Source organism: Schistocerca gregaria, chromosome 3, assembly GCF_023897955.1.
Source record: "Schistocerca gregaria isolate iqSchGreg1 chromosome 3, iqSchGreg1.2, whole genome shotgun sequence".
In the NCBI taxonomy this organism is placed as follows: Eukaryota; Metazoa; Arthropoda; class Insecta; order Orthoptera; family Acrididae; genus Schistocerca; species Schistocerca gregaria.
The window spans coordinates 314,912,943-314,931,370 of record NC_064922.1 but is presented as its reverse complement, the minus strand read 5'-3'; the positions used below and the strand labels follow the sequence as shown (position 1 = coordinate 314,931,370).

At 49.3% G+C, this 18,428-nt stretch overlaps 2 non-coding genes across 2 annotated transcripts; one reads left to right on the top strand and one right to left on the bottom strand.

The window, feature by feature from the left end:
* Window positions 1-1,203: 1,203 nt before the first annotated feature.
* On the bottom strand, window positions 1,204-1,275 carry Trnaw-cca (transfer RNA tryptophan (anticodon CCA)). Its single transcript has one exon. It is a non-coding gene; the product is annotated as a tRNA-Trp (tRNA).
* A 1,382-nt stretch (window positions 1,276-2,657) lies between these two features.
* On the top strand, window positions 2,658-2,729 carry Trnaa-cgc (transfer RNA alanine (anticodon CGC)). Its single transcript has one exon. It is a non-coding gene; the product is annotated as a tRNA-Ala (tRNA).
* Window positions 2,730-18,428: the final 15,699 nt, after the last annotated feature.

The window sequence follows — 18,428 nt, the reverse complement described above, 5'->3', positions numbered from 1 at the left end:
TTCCTGGGACAATGAATTCACGGTGTTCTTATTTCAATTTCCAGGAGTGTATAAAATATTTTAAGTTCTGTAGTTTAAAGTAACTATGAATCTTATTAAGGTTTACTGTTGCGATTTTGTATGCTTGTATGTCAGACATTCTTCGTTCTACTTGATCTAACTTTAAAAAACATTCTTCTGTTTTGTCTCGCAAGCGTCAACTTTAAAACGCAATTTAATAATATTCTACGGTAGCAAATGCTTCAGTGGTGTGTTCTTGTTCTTTAGAATGTTCGTTCGCGGATACGTCTTCGTTCAAGAAATCAGCCACCTGTGGGGCTAGCTTACAGTCTGTCTTAGTTTCTGAAACTTCTGTCATTTCTTCGTTTGCATTGTTACGGTCGCTTTCGTCTACCCAGCTGGTTGAGGTTGTCGTCGTTGGCGGAACGAGTGAAGCTTCGTGAGACTGACTCGTTTCTTGGGGGTGGTTGGATGCTTTCTTTGTTGGCTTTCCTTGGACGCCTCGTTTTTCCAGCGCAGAAACTGGTGTCGCTTTCGTGTTGCTATAGATCTGTTGGCTTAAGGTACTACCTATTTCCTCCGCTTTTTGTCGGAGTGTAGGAGCTGTCTCCTCTGCACCTTTGCACGCCAGCCGGCGTTTCTTATTTTTCTTTGGAGAATTGCCTCTCGACGGACTTCCTTCAGTAACCATGTTAGTGTCGCTTTCCTGCAAGGTGTGTCGGTCTTCAACTTCAGGCGGATGTTCTGTCTTTACAGTTACAGGTGCCTGTTTCGGGGGAACTTCAACTGTTTCCGTAGATTGGCGGGACTCTTGTAGGTCTTCAGCTATGACAGCACTGACGTCCATCGGAATTTCAGTGTCTGGAGAATTTGTATTTGCACACGATTCAGGGGCTGAGGAAGCAGTCGGCCGTTCGCGCGCGACGGCGGCGTAAGTTCCAGGCAGTGTTGTCATCGAGCAAAATATTGCGTAATCATTATCTCTCAGTTATATATTAGCGTTAAACGATATAAATAACAAAAATATTAGACACTTCGCGCCTGGAGAAAGTGCGAGTCGGCGCCTTCACCTTAATGTCAGAATGCGAAAATTCACTAGTAGCTTTTTTCAAGCAGGTTCTGTTCGTCCGTTCTCTGTAATCGTTTGGTATCTGATTAAATTGACATACTCGCCTATGGCTTTCGTAAACGAAAATTTCACTGTGACCCCGACGTGATTTGAACACGCAACCATCTGATCTGGAGTCAGACGCGCTACAGTTGCGCCACGGAGTCGACGCTGCTTAGGTCTTATCATGAATAGGTTGCTCGAACACTTATAGTACAAAAACTCAATGAAAAATTAAAACACAACTAAAGAAAAATGAAAACAAGCAGAGATTACAGAACCTCACAAACACTACAGCACACACAGAAACACAAAACAATAACACTCATGACATGAATAACAGAAAAAAATGGTATACTCTCACATACAAACACAAAACAACCTACAAGGTAGCAAATATATTAAAGAAACAGGGATTACAAATAGCTTACAGAACAAGAAACACACTCCAATCACATTTACAAACAACAGAAAAACCAGACAAATACCAAGGAGCAGGTATATACCAGCTAGAGTGCCAAGAATGTAAAGCAGTATATCTGGGGATGACAAGCAGGAACTTTAAAACTAGGTATAAAGAACATATAAGAAGTTGGAAATATGAGAACAGTCATTCTACCTTTGCCGAACACCTGATAAAACATGGACATGAGCCATCGAACATGGAATGTGACATGACAGTTATCAGAGTGAATAATCACAACAAAAACCTCCTGACATTGCAAGAAAACTTCCACATACAAAGAGCAATTGCAATGGAAAAGAAGGTACTCAATGACCAAATCCATATAAACAATAACTCGCTGATCATGCTAGCCACCAAAACAACAACAAACTGAAGTGCAACCAGGATAAATAATTAATGAATATCCTTCACCTCTTCTCTCTCTCTCCCTCCTACCCCCCCACCCCCCCATACACACACACATACTCACAAACACATGAACCCACAGGGAAAAAAAAAGAAGATTGCACACACACACGCACACAGACATACAACACATGAAAACCACAAAACACAACAGAAACAAAAGACAAACACATAACAACAGTTGGCAACACTACACACTGCAAACACACATATGTTGATCGCCAAATGGCAGTGAAAGTGAAATGTGATGTGACAAGTGGCTAAATAACACCTGATTCGGCTAACTGGAGCATGAAGACCAACAAATACATCTCCAGAAACACATATATGTGTTAGCAGTGCTGGAAATCGTAAGTAAAACGAAAGATACATCATTTTACGGAACTTGTGCTACAAAAGTTGCTTCTAACCTAAAAAAACCCGACAAAATGTAAAATATCAACTTATTATATCCAGCAGATAATACGCTTATTGTATATATAAAAAGAAACATGTATTTCAGGCCACTGATGATGCTTCCCAAATAAATGAAGCGAAACGCGTATGGCAACAAACAAACTGCCTTCATTTAGTTGCATAGACGGCACATACCTCCACGAACTTACTGTACCGTTCAAGCCTAAGAAATAATGAGAGTAGGATCCACGAGAGACCCGTCCCGGGTGTACTTGCTCTGGCGGGGGTGTAACTCAGTGGTAGAGTGTCTGCTTCGCATGCAGAAAGTCCTGGGTTCAAATCCCAGCTCCTCCAATTTTTGTTTCTCCGTGCAGCAGTATATGAAAACATTTTCGTATCACCATATTCTATAAAATTCAGTATAAAAGATTCTTCCCCCCCCCCCCCCCCCCCACCCCCACCCTCTCCAAGCAAGTGGATTTCGTACAGTTCGACCTCATTGCAGGAGGACGATGACCTGCAAGACCATGGGCTGCGATCACCCCCATTGAAATGTTGCTCCAAAGTCTTCGGTGTGGCGTGCGGAGTGCATCTCAAACATGTATTTGCAACTCACAGCGACAGTCATCATTAGTTTTTTCGAGATACTGAAAAGTGAAAGGGGCGCCCCGGATTGAACGGGGGACTTTTTTCTTTTTTCTTTTTTTTTTTTACCAACCTTTTTTTTTGTCCCCTTCAACCCATCCTTACGCTCGCCAGAAGTTGCCTTCTCAGCCTAGCTTCATCGCCATTAAGAGAAATTGTTCTTCTTCACGATGAAATAAAATACTTCTTCTGTAAAGAAATGAATAGTATTTTCCTTGAAAACATTCCCCTGCTCGTTCTCCAACAAGGTTCCACTGTCTCAGCTGACACGCGATCCTCAAAACTTGTATTCTCGAAATTAGTAAGCCTTCACTTTATATACCCCAAGCATTACAGCTGGCCCTCGTTCGTTAAGTTTTTCTTCTTTTTTCGCGCAGGTTTCCTTCTCGTAGCTGTGAGGGCAGACGTCTCTGAAGTTCGCAGACCGTCCTATGGTGTGCTGGAGAGTGATGTTAAGCAAATGTTCCTTCAGATAAAGTGACATTCACAACGTGAGTCACAAACTGAAAACTTTCTCTCGACTATCGATGATACTACAAAACAAAGTCCTAATGTAAGCAACGAAAAACAAAGAACGCAAAAAAATACAAGCACGATATTTGTGAACTTGGGTTTCAGAAATTGAACACCTGTTCGTCCATCCATCTGTTCGTCTAGCATCCTCTTATAAGTCTCTTCATCGTATGTGTGTCATATCGTCACTAGTTGTAATGTCGCGATATGATTGGCAAACTTTCTCTTATATTTTGCGTCCCTCATCAGTAACTTAGCCTATGTGGCTGCTAATACTCGGTAGCCCATGTATGTCCGGACTTCCTGGTCATTAATGATGTAGTGCACCGTGTGCGCTGCCAACCACAACCACGTGTTCTTTTTGGTTACCGGATAGTAAGTTCCATCCGGTTGGAGAATCGATGTTAGAGAGATGTTCTGCGTTGTTGTCCTGCAGATCGATCCCATGGTCCTACGACACGAGTTCAATATATGGCCATTCTCACCACAGGCACAACGGTGTTGTAAGGTGTCGATGACATTACATTCTCGACACTTGTCTGACACCGACAGATGTATTTTATGGGGTCGCTCTCTAGTTGGTACAAAACTGTCAACCAAACAAAACCAAGTGGATCGGACGTCAGTGCCTAGAAAACAGTTATTGATCTTTCTCCAGATTCTAGTCCAATCCGTAGCAGGGTACTTCATCACCATGCGGTTGGCTCTTCCAGTTTCGTTTATCAGCCGATATAGTTGAGCAGATGTTAGATTGCTTAATGGAGGACTCGATTTGGACTTCAGGTAGCTGGCTTCCAAGTGAAACATCCTGATATGATTCACCTTACAGTGCACTTCCCCCAGGTGTATTGGTGTTAGCATGTTGTATGGTTGATATGTCCTTATGGCCATACATAGTGCGCTGTCGGGGTATTTGTGGCACAGCTGCAGTGCATTACGTACGAGGAGAGCCTTGGGTTGGGTTGAGTTGGGTTGTTTGGGGGAAGAGACCAAACAGCGAGGTCATCGGTCTCACAGGATTAGGGAAGGATGGGGAAGGAATCCGACCGTGCCCTTTGAAAGGAACCATCCCAGCATTTGCCTGGAGCGACTTAGGGAAATCATGGAAAACCTAAATCAGGATGTCCGGACGCGGGATTGAACCATCGTCCTCCCGAATGCGAGCCCAGTGTGCTACCACTGCGTCACCTCGAGAGCCTTGCATTTCGTTGGGACATCTATTAGACCCAGACCCCTTCTGCCAGAGGGAGAGTGACGACGTTGATCCCCATCTTGAATATCTCACCCCTCCAAACATACCATCCGACTGCCGACATGATGCCCCTGGCAATAGTGCTACCACCGGGAGAACCTGCCCAACATACCAGACTTTGGAAAGGATCTTGGTATATATGAATTGAACTCGTTGAAGCAGATTCTGTTCTTTGCTTTTATTTTGTTGAAGGCAGGCTTTCGTGATGGCAAAGAGTTATTTCCAATTGACTGGTGTTGTTCTTATAGGGCAACTGCTCATTTTTATACCTAGCAGTTTGACAGTCTCGCACAACCTGTAGGGACAAGTTACATCTGTCGGAAAGCCTCCCCCCAATCGGCAATAATCTGGTCTTCGTATAATTTAAATTGGAGCCTGATGCTCGTTCGTATTCAGTGATACTGTCAGTGATCTCCCGTAGCTCCCGTTCCGACCGTATGACAGCACTCACGTCGTCCGCATAGGGAATACATTTTATGTTGCATGAGTAGACAGTTAAGCCCTGAAGTTTGCAATGGAGCATCCGGAGAATTGGCTCAATTGCTATTACGTAGAGACGCATAGACATAGGGCATCCTTGTCTTACTGATCTTTCAATAGGAATCGGTCGAGTGAACTGACCATTAACAATGACCTTAGAAGTGGCAGCGGTGTACATATTTTGAATCACTGTAATGAAGTCGTCACCGAATCCAAGAAGTTTCATAATTTGGAACAAATAGCGATGCGAAACCCCGTCAGAAGCCTTACATTGGTCTAAAGCAAGAATTGTTGCATTCGTCCGTGCAGTTGCACTGAACGAGATGAGCTCTCTGTAATCCGCAAGAATTTTGAAGATCGTGCGTCCAGGTACTGCTGCTGACTGGCTGTGATGGATTATCGTTTTTAATTCTATTTGCAAACACGCCGGCCACAATCTTATAGTCGGAATTCAGGAGGGAAATTGTCCACATCTGAATGTTCTACGTTGGCCATGTTCGTGCTGGCTGCCGCCACATATGTCAGCGGTAGTGATGTCATCGTATTAGCTAGCAGGGTGTCTGCTGGTGACAACTGCGTCATCCTTCGTTGGATACATTGAGCACGAACGTGATCCATGGTACCCCACCCAGAGCAGGTAGGTGGTTGACCGTCATATATGACGATCGCCCTGTATCCATAAATAATAACGCAAGATGGTATGTGCCTCTGCAGTTCCATTTTAACCTGCCGAACACCGTTCAGGACAGGAAACTTAAACGTCGCCCATTTTTCGGCAACATTTTTGACAACTTCACCATAATTTTTGAGCACTAGGACGATTTCGGCCGCAGGTACTTCAAATGGTAACTCAAAAATTCGAAGAGTTCTAAGACCAAATCCTGCATGCAAAACCTTAACCTCTCCGATGTTCCCATCACGGTCCTTAAATTTAAGCTTCCCTCCTGCGGTTTCGGGGTTAAGATTAGGCTCGTGGTATTCCTGCCTGTCGTAAGAGGCGACTAAAAGGATTCTCATCCTTTTCGGCCTTATATGATGGTCCCCTCTCGGGTTTGGCCTCCATCTTTCTAAATTGTTCCGAAGAGCGAGCCAATTGAGGAAGGGCGCCTTACATAGTACACTATATCTGTCGTGCATTGAGACCTTTAGCCGGCTTTCTCGTCATTGCAATGGTGTCCAGCTCGTTTTCCATCTCTTGGGCGGGGTCACGTCCCTGGGTGCGATTACCGCGCTGCACTGTGCAGTGTTGCTTTTCGCTGCGACGACGACCTTATACGTTTTTGCACCTAAGATCCAGCATGGTAGCCAGTCCGTTCTGGTTGGGCCGCCATGTACTCTGTTGGTTGTAGCCCTCTGACAACACAGGGATCGCTCTACTGATGCCTGCGCCGTTTACTCACCATGTATGCCAAGGAGTAGATGCCCATCTCCCTGGGGCATCAGGACTCCCAGCAATGGCCATCCTGCCAGGTGGCTCTTGCTGTGGCTGGGTGGAGCCCATGGGGAGGGCCCTTGGTCGGAGTAGGTGGCATCAGGGCGGATGTCCCGCAATGAAGCGTGGTACATCATATCTTGCTGGTGGCCAGCCCCCAGCAGTCTCTAAGCTTTCAAGAGCTCATTTTAAAGCTAACGTTTATGACCCCAAATCGTTCCCATCCCTGGCCACACGATGGGAGGACCGAAAGGCAATGAATGACAGCGACATGTATTCGCTTAGATATCTCGTCTGTACCAGAGCTGATGGGGAATCCTTTGTATCCGTGAAGCCTCAGTTCTTTGTAGACCATTTGACAAGTTTGGAGAGGTGGAGGGCTTGTCTAAAATGCGCTCTGGGTCAGTTTTGATAAAAACAGCATCGTCCGCCCAGTCACGCAGGTTGGTTGCTTGTGACAAGTTGGGGGATGTTAACGTTACCATCACACCACATGAGAGTTTAAATATGGTCCAGGGTGTTATTTTGCATAGGGACCTACTTCTGCAGTCTGATGACGAGCTGCGCGCCAACTTAAAGCGTAGAGGTGTTCATTTCGTCCGGCGCGTTCATGAGGATCCGAGGGACAATCAGGTTGCTACCGGTGCCTTCATCTTGGCCTTCGAGGGTGATACATAACCGGAGAAAGTCAAGGTGACGGTCTACCATTGTAACGTCAAGCCCTATATCCCTCCGTGTATTGCAGAGTGGCTGACTCCTCCCCTTTTTTCCTTGCGGTCAACCAGCTACTACCATCAGCTACATAGTTTTAGCTTGTTCTATCATTTTCTTCCTGTGTTGTCCATGTTTTACTGCTGACGCTCTGCTTCATCCCACGCTTTGGTGTGGGTGAGCACATGTTTTTCAACGATTGTTACCCATGGTGTTCTGTTCCGTTTTATATTCCTGTTCTGGGATTTTTCTTGACACCCGTCTCACTAAGTTAGTGAACGGGCGCTGAAGACCTTGCTGTCGTGCGCCCAAAATCCCTCTACTACTACTACTACTACTACTACTATATCCCTCCCGATGCGGTACTTTAAGTGCTCGAAGTTCGGCCATATGTCTTCCCACTGTACTTCCAGCCTCACATGTCGAGATTGCGGACGCCCATCTCATCCCGATACTCCATGTGCTCCGCCTCCCATCTGTGTCAACTGTGGAGAGCCTCATTCACCTAGCTCGCCAGACTGCAGGATCTTACAGAAAGAAAGCAAAATCATGGAATATAAGACCCTAGACCGTCTGTCTTACACTGAGGCTAAGCGGAAATTTGAGTGGCTACATCCCGTGCGCATAATGTCATCTTATGCCTCCACTGTCACTCCGGCTCCAGCTCCTTTAGCTGCACCATAGACAATCTGCTCTCAGCGTCAGAGGGCCTCACCTGCACCCTTGACAATGGGGGCCCCTTCTCTTGCTGTTGCTCCCACACCATCTTCCTCGGGAGCAGCACCCACTAAACCACCGGGGACACCAGTCCCCACTTCTAAGCCGGAGAAGCGTAAGTCTTCTTAGGGTTCTCTCTCTCGGAAGGAATCACTTGGGTCACTCCCTTCCCAGGTTCCTACCAGCGGCACAGCAGGCACCAACCAGTGGCTGAAGAAGCCACAGGCCGCAGGTCGTCGAGCTTCGTTATCATCTTCGGATCTGGAGACTGACTCCAATAAGCCGTATCAGCAACAGCAACCAAAGGAACAGCGAGACAAAACGACATAGAAGCCCCATAAGACCAAGGCACCTGTGATGGCTCCTACTCCAACACTGCCAACAAGCTCTGCGTCTGAGGATGAGGTGGAGATTCTTGCATCTGCTGAGGACCTCAATCTCGACGGTCCCTCAGACGCAATGGATAGCATTTGCACGGATGCTCTACTGGAGGCAGCAGGTGACCCAGCGGCGTAATCTGCCTTCCCAGTCCTGTCACGCATTTCTCAGCCATGGACAACACCATCCTCCAGTGGAACTGCAGCGGTTTCTTCCACCATCTAGCTGAGCTCCGCCAACTTATCAGCGTTCACCCTTTCCTCTGTGTTGCTCTAGAGGAAACTTGGTTTCCGGCAGTGCGAACCCCCGCCCTAAGTGGCTATCGCGGTTATTTAAGAACCGGGCAGTTTATGAAAGGGTGTCTGGTGGCGTCTGCATATATGTCCGGAACTCTCTTCACAGCGAGTCTGTCCCTCTCCAAACACCTTTAGAGGCTGTCGCTGTTCGGGTGTGGACGCCACAGGCTGTTACCGTCTGCAGTCTTTACCTTCCACTAGATGGTGATGTCGAGCAGCATGTCCTGGCTGCTCTGATAGCCCAATTGCCGCTGAAGCGATTAAAGCTCGCCGGCGGGCGCTCCAGCGTTACAAGCGAAATCTGTCAATCGAACACCTTATCGCCTTCAAACAGCTACGTGCGCGAGCCCGCCGCATTATCCGCCAACGCAAGCAGAAGTGCTGGGAGCGGTATGTGTCCACCATTGGCCTCCATGTCACTCCATCGCAGGTCTGGGCCAAGATTCGACGCCTGTATGGCTATCGGACCCCTGTCAGCGTCCCTGCGCTCTCACTGGATGGAGTAGTTTGTACTGAATCCGACGTCATTGCAAACCGCTTGGCAGAGCACTTTGCTCTTAATTCTGCTTCTGCCAACTACCTCTTGGGCTTCCGCTCCATTAAAGGGCGGACAGAACGTCGGAGTCTTTCTTTTCGCAGCCACCATCCTGAATTGTACAATGTTCCATTCAGTGAGTGGGAATTTCGCAGTGCCCTCGCCGCTTGTCCTGATACCGCTCCTGGGGCAGATAGCATCCGCTCTCATATGCTGAAACACCTTTCAGTGGACTGCCAGCGACGCCTCCTCGACCTTTACAACCGCATTTGGGTCAAGGGTGAGTTTCCGTCGCAATGGCGGGATAGTCTTGTTGTCCCTATTCTGAAACCGGGGAAGAACCCTTTAGAGGTTGACAGCTACCGTCCCATTACCCTCACCAACGTTGCTTGTAAGTTGCTTGAAAGGATGGTGAGCCTGCACTTGAATTGGGTACTGGAGTCTCGGTGTTTCTGGCTCCATCTCAGGGTGGGTTCCGTAAAGGCCGCTCCGCCGTGTACAATCTGGTGAGCCTGGAGTCGGCCATCCGTAATGCCTTTGCACGCCGTCAGCATCTAGTCGCTGTCTTTTTCGACACGCGGAAGGCGTATGATACGACATGGCTTCATCACATCCTTTCTACGCTTCATGGATGGGGTGTTCGGGGCCTTATGCCGATCTATATCCACAATTTTCTGTCGTCTCGTACCCTCCGCAAGCACATCGCGGCCTACTATAGTTCTTCCCAAGTCCAGGAGAACGGTGTGCCACAGTGTTCTGTTCTAAGCGTCTGTCTGTTTTTAATAGCCATTAGCGGGCTCGCTGAGGCCGTGGGAAATTCTGTCTCCGCTTCCCTGTATGGTGACGATTCCTGCCTTTACTACAGCTCTATTGGCATTGCAGCTGCTGAACGTCAGCTACAGGGCGCAATCCGCAAGGCGCAGTCTTGGGCTGTAGCGCATGGTTTTAGTTTTCGGCAGCCAAGACCTGCGTTATGCATTTCTGCCGGTGACGCACTGTTCACCCAGAGCTGCGGCTTTATCTCGACGGCGAGCTTGTTACAGTGGTGGAGTCACATAGGTTTTTGGGGGTGGTTTTTGATGCCCGGTTGACTTGGCTGACTCATATTCGGCAGCTTAAACAGGCGTGTTGGCGGCATCTAAATGCTCTGCGATGCCTGAGCCACACCAGGTGGGGCGCCGACCTATCTACTTTCCTACGGCTTCACCAGGCGTTAATCCAGTCCCGTATGGAATATGGGAGTCTGGATCCAGCAGCTGTAATGCAGATGGGGATGCTAAGCCATAATCCAATCCTCCACAGCGGGATACGCCTTGCCACTGGTGCCTTCCGGACCAGCCCTGTGGACAGCATACTTGAGGAGGCTGGTGTCCCTCCCCTGCAGTTAGGACGCCAACAATTACTGTCTGCTTATGCTGCTTACGTTTTTAGCTTTCCTGGGCATCCCAACTATCGTCTCCTGTTCCTGCAATCGGTCGTCCATCTGCTAGAACGTCGGCCTCGATCAGGTTGTACGATCACGGTCCGAGTCAAAGAGCTTCTTTCCGGGCTTAGGGTTCTCACTGTTCCACCGCCTTTCCGGGCCACATTGCGTACACCCCCTTGGTGTGTTCCTCGTCCTTGCCTTCGGTCGACTTGGCACAGGGCTCTAAGGACCTAGTCCCTCCGGAGGCCTTCCGACGCCGCTTTTATTCCATCCTGGCCACGTATCAGGGCTCTGGCGATTTCTACACCGACGGTTCGATGGTTTCTGGTCGTGTTGGTTATGCGCTAACTCTAGGGGACCATTCCGAACAACGCTCCTTGCCAGATGGCTGCATCGTTTACACTGCTGAGCTGGTCACCATCTTTCGAGCCCTAGAGTATATATGCTCCTGCTCAGGTGAGTCCTTCGTTATATGTAGCGATTCCCTAATTGTTTACGAGCTCTCGACCAGTGTTTCCCTCGTTCTCGTCTGGTGATGGCTATCCAGGAGTCCCTGCATACTCTTGCCCGTTGCGGCCGCTCTGTGCAAAACAAACTCCACCGTATCAAGGAGTCGACTACTGTGTGGCGGTCATCCATGCAAGCCAACCGCAGGGCCTCAGTCGTATTTTGTCGGTTCAGCACCCCCCTTCGGGTCCAGGGGGTAAGAATAATCCCGTGGTATTCCTGCCTGTCGTAAGAGGCGACTAAAAGGAGTCTCAACTGTTTTGGCCTTTAATGTGATGGCCCCCATTGGGGTTTGACCTCCATTTATCCAAATTCAACAGCAGTACGAGCCTTTTGGGGAAGGACACCTTACGTGGTGCACCATCAGTCCTCTGTGCTCTAAGACCTTGGCACTCTTGATCGTCTTGGCGTCGTAACTACACCTTCCATCCCTTATTTTGGGCATACACACCTGATGGATTGTGTAAGTTACATCACTAGTGCATCACTATCTGCACCCACGATACCTATGGACTTCCCATGCCATCCTAAATCCAGCACGATAGCCAGCCTGTTGTGGTGGGGTCGTCATGTACCCTTTAGGTTGTAGCCCCCTGACAACACAGGTATCGTACTGCCGATGCCTGAGCTGACACCTGCTGGCCTTTGCTGTGGCTGGGTGGCGCCCGTGAGGAGAGCTCCTGGTCGGAGTGGGTGGCATCGGGGCTGATACCCCGCAATGCAGCGGGTAAAGTCTCAATCTGGTGGTGTCAAGACCACCAACGTCTCTAAGGGCGGTAAAGTAGACTTCAACGCTGTGGCATATAACCCCCAAATCGTTCCCTTCACTCACCACGCCCTGGGAGGGTCGTCGGGCTGTGGATAGACAGGAGCCGTATTCACCGCGATACCTTGTATGCAGCAGATCTGTTGGTGATTCGTTTTTGGGGACTAAGCCTCTGTTCTTTGTGACCCATCTTGGAGATAAGTTTGGGAAAGTGGCGTCTCTTTCCAAAATGCGGAGCGGGGCCATTTTGATACAAGCAGCTTCAGCTGCACAGTCAATGGCATTACTCACCTGTGAGAAACTTGGTGACATCCCCGTCAACGTCACTCCCCATAAGTCACTAAATTTGGTCCAGGGGATTATCTTTCATAAAGATCTTCTGCTACAGTCTGATGACGAGCTACAGGAGAACCTGGCACGACGAGGTGTACACTTCGTTCGTCGTGACTTTAGGGGACCCAAGAATAATAGGATCGCTACCGGTGCTTTCATCCTGGCCTTTGTGGGCAACTGCCTGCCCGAGAAGGTCAAGGTCATGATCTACCGGTGCGATGTCAAGCCCTTGTCCCGCCCCCTATGCGATGCTTCCAGTGTTGGAAATTCGACACTTGTATTCCAGATGCACTGCTAGCCGCACGTATCGAGATTGCGGACGACCTTCGCATCCCATTGCTACGTGTGCTACGCCTCCTACCTGCGTTAACTGTGGGGAGCATCACTATCCCTGCTCCCCAGACTGTGCAGTCTGCCATCGAGAGCAGAAGATACAAGAAATTAAGACCCTGGACCGTTTAACTTACCACGAGGCCAGGAAGAAATTAGAACGGCTCAATCCCACACCTATGTTGAGGAGATATGCTGCTGTAATACTGCCGCCACCAGTTCCTGCAAAGACTCCTTTCACTGTTAGCCCACCGAACAGTCACGTTATCCCTGCCCCACCACAGCTGGGGGCCACTCTCTCTTCTACTGCTCCCAAAACACCCAGTTTGGGAGCAGTGTGCCCCGAACAACCGGGGACGACAGTCCCCACCTCTCAGCCAGAGGGGCTGCAGCCCTCTCTGGCTGCTCAGCTGGAGAGGCGACAGCCCTCTCCGGTTGCTCAGCTGGGGATGCAGCAGCCACCTCCGGTCTCACTCGTTCGGAAGGGATCCCTTGGTGGAGTCCCTTCCTAGGATTTCCCCAGTGTCTCGCAAGTCACTAGCCAGTAGGTGAAGAAGGCACCAGCTGCTGGTCGAAGGGCTTCCCGCTCTTCGTCTGTTCCTGATGATGCATCAGGAAAGCCCTCCCAGCATGCAAACCCTCCTCTGAGAGACAAGAGAGGGAAGAGGAAGCTCTCTAAGAAGGATAAGGATCCAGTGGTTCCCACACCACCGCTTCCTGTCACCTCAGCCTCTGAGGATGAGGTCGAGCTCTTTCCGTTCCCTGATGACCTCGATCTCGCAGTCTCCTCGGAAACTATGGCCATAGCGACGCCCGTCACTCAGTCAATGGCAGCATGTGACCCTGCGAAGTAATTTGCCTTCTCCGTGCCTGCATGCCCCTACAGGACACGCTTTGTACAATCGTCCAATGGAATTGTGGCGGTTATTTTAGCCATCCACCTGAGTTGCGTCAGCTTCTAAGCACGACACCTGCTTTGTGCATTGCCCTCAAGGAAATCTGGTTCCCGGCAATGTGGACCCCTGTCCTTTGTGGATACAGGGGTTATTACTGCAACCGTAGCACTTACACGCAGGCTCCACATACAATTGTATGTCCTTACCTCTGTATATAGTGCTCCTGTGCCCCTTCAAACATCATTGGAAGCTGTGGCTGTCAGAGTAAGGACTGCCCAGGACATAACCGTCTGCAGTGTCTATCTCCCTCCAGTTGGTACAGTCTCCCTGACAAAATTGGCTGCACTTGTTACCCAACTTCCCACATTTTCTCTTCTCCTGGGTGACTTTAACACCCACAGTCCCCTGTAGGGTGAAACGAAGATTACTGGCCGAGGCAGAGATGTCGAGAATCTCATCTCCCAACTCGACCACTGTCTCTTAGACACCAGCGCCGCCACACATTCCAGTGGACCGATGGTACAAGCCCTGCGCTGCACAACGACAGATCTATGGCCGAGAAGGTGCCAGGAGCCACACCGAAGAGTCCATGACGACTTGTGTGGTAGTGACCATTTTCCCCATCTTCCTTTCACTACCCCAGCGTCGTTCCCATGGCCGATTGCCTAGGTGGGCATTTATCAAGGCAATCTGGGAAACGTTCTCCTCTGCTAACACTGTTGAATCTCTCCCCCACGGTACCTTCGATGTGGCGGTTGAGACACTGACTGCAGCGATTGTTTCCGCTGCGGAACGCGCCATTCATCTTTAGTTAGAGTGCCCCCGGCGAAAGTCAGTGCCTTGGTGGTCTCCGGAGGTCGCTGAAGCCATTAAAGAACGTCGGCTGGCTCTTCAGCGACATAAGCGGCACCCGTCTTTAGAGAACCTCATTTTCTTCAAACGTCTCCGTTCTCAGGCACGGCGGCCCATCAAGAGGCGGAAACAGGAGTGCTGGGAGAGGTACGTTTCCACCATTGGTTCCCGTACTTCACCCTCCCAGGTGTGGATGAAGATTGGGCGCATCTTTGGATTGCAGCACACTACAGGTGTTCCAGGGCTTACCATCAAGGGGAGTTATCCACCGATGCCGATGCAATTGCCGAGCATTACGCGCAGCACTATGTTCGGGCCTTTGCATCAGGGAATTACCCGCCCGCGTTTCGCGCGCTTAAACGCCGGGAGGAATGCAAACGGCTTTCTTTTGCTTCTCGCCACCCTTAGGCATATAACACCCCATTTTATTTTGTGGGAACTCCAAAGCGCCCTGGCACAGTGCCCCGATACAGCCTCTGGGGCAGATGGCATCCACAATCAGATGCTCAAACAACTGTCCCGGACTGTCAGCGGTGTTTTCTTTTTTCTTACCATCTTCAACTGCTTAGGGGGCGATGGTGTCTTTCCGTCGCAGTAGCGAGAGAGTACCATCATTCCGGTGGTGAAGCCTGGTAAGGATCTGCATAATGTGGATAGCTATCGGCCCATCAGCTTGACAAATACTCTGTGCAAGCTCCTGGAACGTCTGGTGAGTCGACGGCTGTATTGGCTGCTCGAGTCTCGGGGTCTCCTGGTACCGTGTCAGAGCGGTTTCCGTCAGGGCCGTTCCACCGCCGATACTTGGGTCTTCCTTGAATCTGCAATCCGCACTGCTTTATCCAGGCGCCAACACCTCGTCTCCGTCTTTTTCGACCTCTCCAGAGCATATGACCTGACGTGGCGGCACCATAATCTCGCCACGTTGCATGGGTGACGTCTCTGGGGCTCTCTCCCCATTTTTATTCAGAATTTTTTATCTGTTCGGACATAACGCGTTTTAATTGGCACATCCCATAGTTCACTTCATGTCCAGGAGAACGGCGTTCCACAGGGCTCTGTATTGAGCGTGCCCGTTTTCCTTGTGGCCATTAATGGCCTTGCAGCAGCAGTAGGGTCGTCTGTGTCACCCACGTTATATGCTGACGATTTGTGCATCTTTTTTAGCTCCTCCACCATTGGTGTTGCAGAACGTAGGTTGCAGGGAGCCATACGCAAGGCTCAGGCGTGGACCCTTGCCCATGGGTTTCAATTTTCTGCTGCGAAGACTTGTGTCATGCACTTTTGTCGACGTCGAACTGCCCATCCCCATCCTGAGCTCTGTCGTCAGGATGCCATACTCTGGGTTGTTGACACTTACCGTTTTCTGGGAATGCTGTTCGATGCCCGGCATACGTAGCTTCCACATATTTGTCAGCTCAAGCATCAGTGATGGCAGCATATGAATGCCCGCTGCTGCCTCAGCAACACAACTTGAGGTGCAGATCGTAATACGCTGCTGCAGCTCTACAAAGCCCTCGTGCTGTCCCGACTGGATTATGCGAGTGTGGCGTATGGCTCAGCGTCGCCCTCAGGATTGCAACAGCTGGACCCCGTTCACCATTGTGGGGTTCGACAGGCGACAGGAGCATTCCGCACCAGCCATGTTCATAGCCTCCTTGCTGATTCTGGGGTTCCTCCGCTTCGTATTCGGCGTCAACAACTGTTAACGAACTATGCTGCCCACGTCCGTTGTTCGCCTCGTTACCCTAACTACCGTCTCCTTTTCGATAATGCGGCAGTCCATATCCCACACCAGCGGCCAAGATCAGGCCATACAATTGGGATCCGTGTTCGGTTGCTCCTTCGTGAACTCGAGTCTTTGCCTCTTCCGTCTACTTACAATGTCCGCCCAATTCACCACCTTGGTGTGTTCGTCGGCCGCAGCTTCGGCTGGAACTTTCCCGCTGGCCAAAGGATTCGGTTCCTCCTGCAGTCGTGCGCCGCCATTTCCTTGCTCTCCTAGGCGCATACCATGACTCGGAGGTTATCTATACCGATGGCTCGATGGTTGATGGCCGTGTGGGGTACGCTTATGCTCATGCGGACTATGTCGACCAGCGCTCCTTGCCGGAAGGCTGCAGTGTTTACACCGCAGAACTGACAGCCATTTTTCCTGCCGTTGAGCATATTCGTACCAGCACTGGAGAGTCCTTCGTCATTTACAGTGACTCGCTCAGTAGTCTGCAGGCTCTTGACCAGTGCTACCCACGCCATCCCATTGTTGGTGCCATGCAGGGGTCCATTCACACTCTTGAACAGCTTGGTCGTTCGGTGGTGTTCATATGGACCCCGGGTCACGTTGGAATCGTGGGAAACGAACTTGCCTACGAGTTATCCAAAGAGGCTACCCGCAAACCGACGCTGGAGATCGGCCTACCGGCAATTGATCTCCGAAAGATTTTGCACCGTCGAGTCTTTGGGATGTGGGGAGACGAATGGCGCACTCTGTCTGCACCTAATAAGCTGCGGCAAGTAAAGGAGACCACGACTGTGTGGGGTTCCTCCATGCGGGCCTCTCGCAGGGATTCTGTTGTTATGTGTAGGCTCCGCATTGGTCACTCTTGGCTGACGCATGGTCATCTGCTGCGTCGAGAGGACCCCCCTCATTGTCGCTGTGGTGCAACCATGACGGTGGCCTGTATCTTGTTGGAATGTCCTTTTTTAACCGCTCTCAGGTATGCTTTTTATCTCCAGGGTGATTTATCATCTCTTTTAGGTGACAATGTCTCTATGGCATATTGGGTTTTACGTTTTATTCGCGCAAGCGGCTTTTATAGCTCCATTTAATTTTATTGTATCACCCTCTTTTGAACTGTATTTTTAATTAGTTTTGTGTTGTCATTCGACTCCATCCTAATCTTTATGGCGGAGGTTTTAACGTGTTGCAGAGGGGCTGGCTCATCCTATTATTTTAGTGATCAGGCAGCCACGATACTCTGCTGTACAGTTTTAATTCTTTCTGCTTTTCTTCTCTATGTTGTTTTTGTTGCTGTGCTCCGTTTTCCATGTTTCTTTATTATTGACCGTGGGGATTTTATTCCCTTGGAATTTTTATCTTGTGCTTCGAATGACAAATGGATGGTTTCACTGTGCTCTGTGTGTTTATGAAACAAGGGACCGATGACCTATGCAGTTTGGTCCTTTTAATCCGCAACCAACCAACCTCCTGTAGTAGAATGATGTCTGCTTCAGATTCGTAAACGTACTGCCGTAGCATTGCCACTTTAAGGTCAGTTTTCAGTTTGTTAACATTTATGGTTAACAGTTTATAGGCTTGAGTCATGGCGACATTAGGCTTAACTTAGACATTAAGGACTGTCAGTGTGTTATACTAACTACATCACAGAAAATATTGCAAAAACCATACGGAATAAAGCAAAAAAACAAACAGTATATAGAGGCCATCCGTCCTGACGCAACGTCACTATACTTAACAAATACACGGTAATTCGCATTAATCCTGATTCTGTTCATACTACCCAGCTTGATTCGGACTATTACCTCTGTCAGCCAGTCGTGCACGTCGAGAGCAGAAGGTTGAACCCGGCGAGTTTCCTTTTCAAACGAAAAAACCATGGTGTTCTTCCTGATGGAGGCGGCCATGCTGTGCAGCACCGGTCGGATTACGATCAAAACCGAAAATCTGTAGAACGACGAATAAGCGAGGTTGTAGCAAATACACAAAACCGATGTAGAACAGATCTCAATTTAAACACTGAACAGAACAGCAGTCCACACGAAACGGTAAAAACTAGCGTAAGCGCTGTATTCACGAAGCGGCGCCTATTACATAGATACGCGACGGCAGCTAGAGCCAGAATGACTGAGCTATACCCCCCTTTCACAGTCTTTCTATTCCCATAATTTAAGGAAAAGTATTATACTCCGCCTGCCTAAGGACGTCTAATCGAGCAAAATATTGCGTAATCATTATCTCTCAGTTAT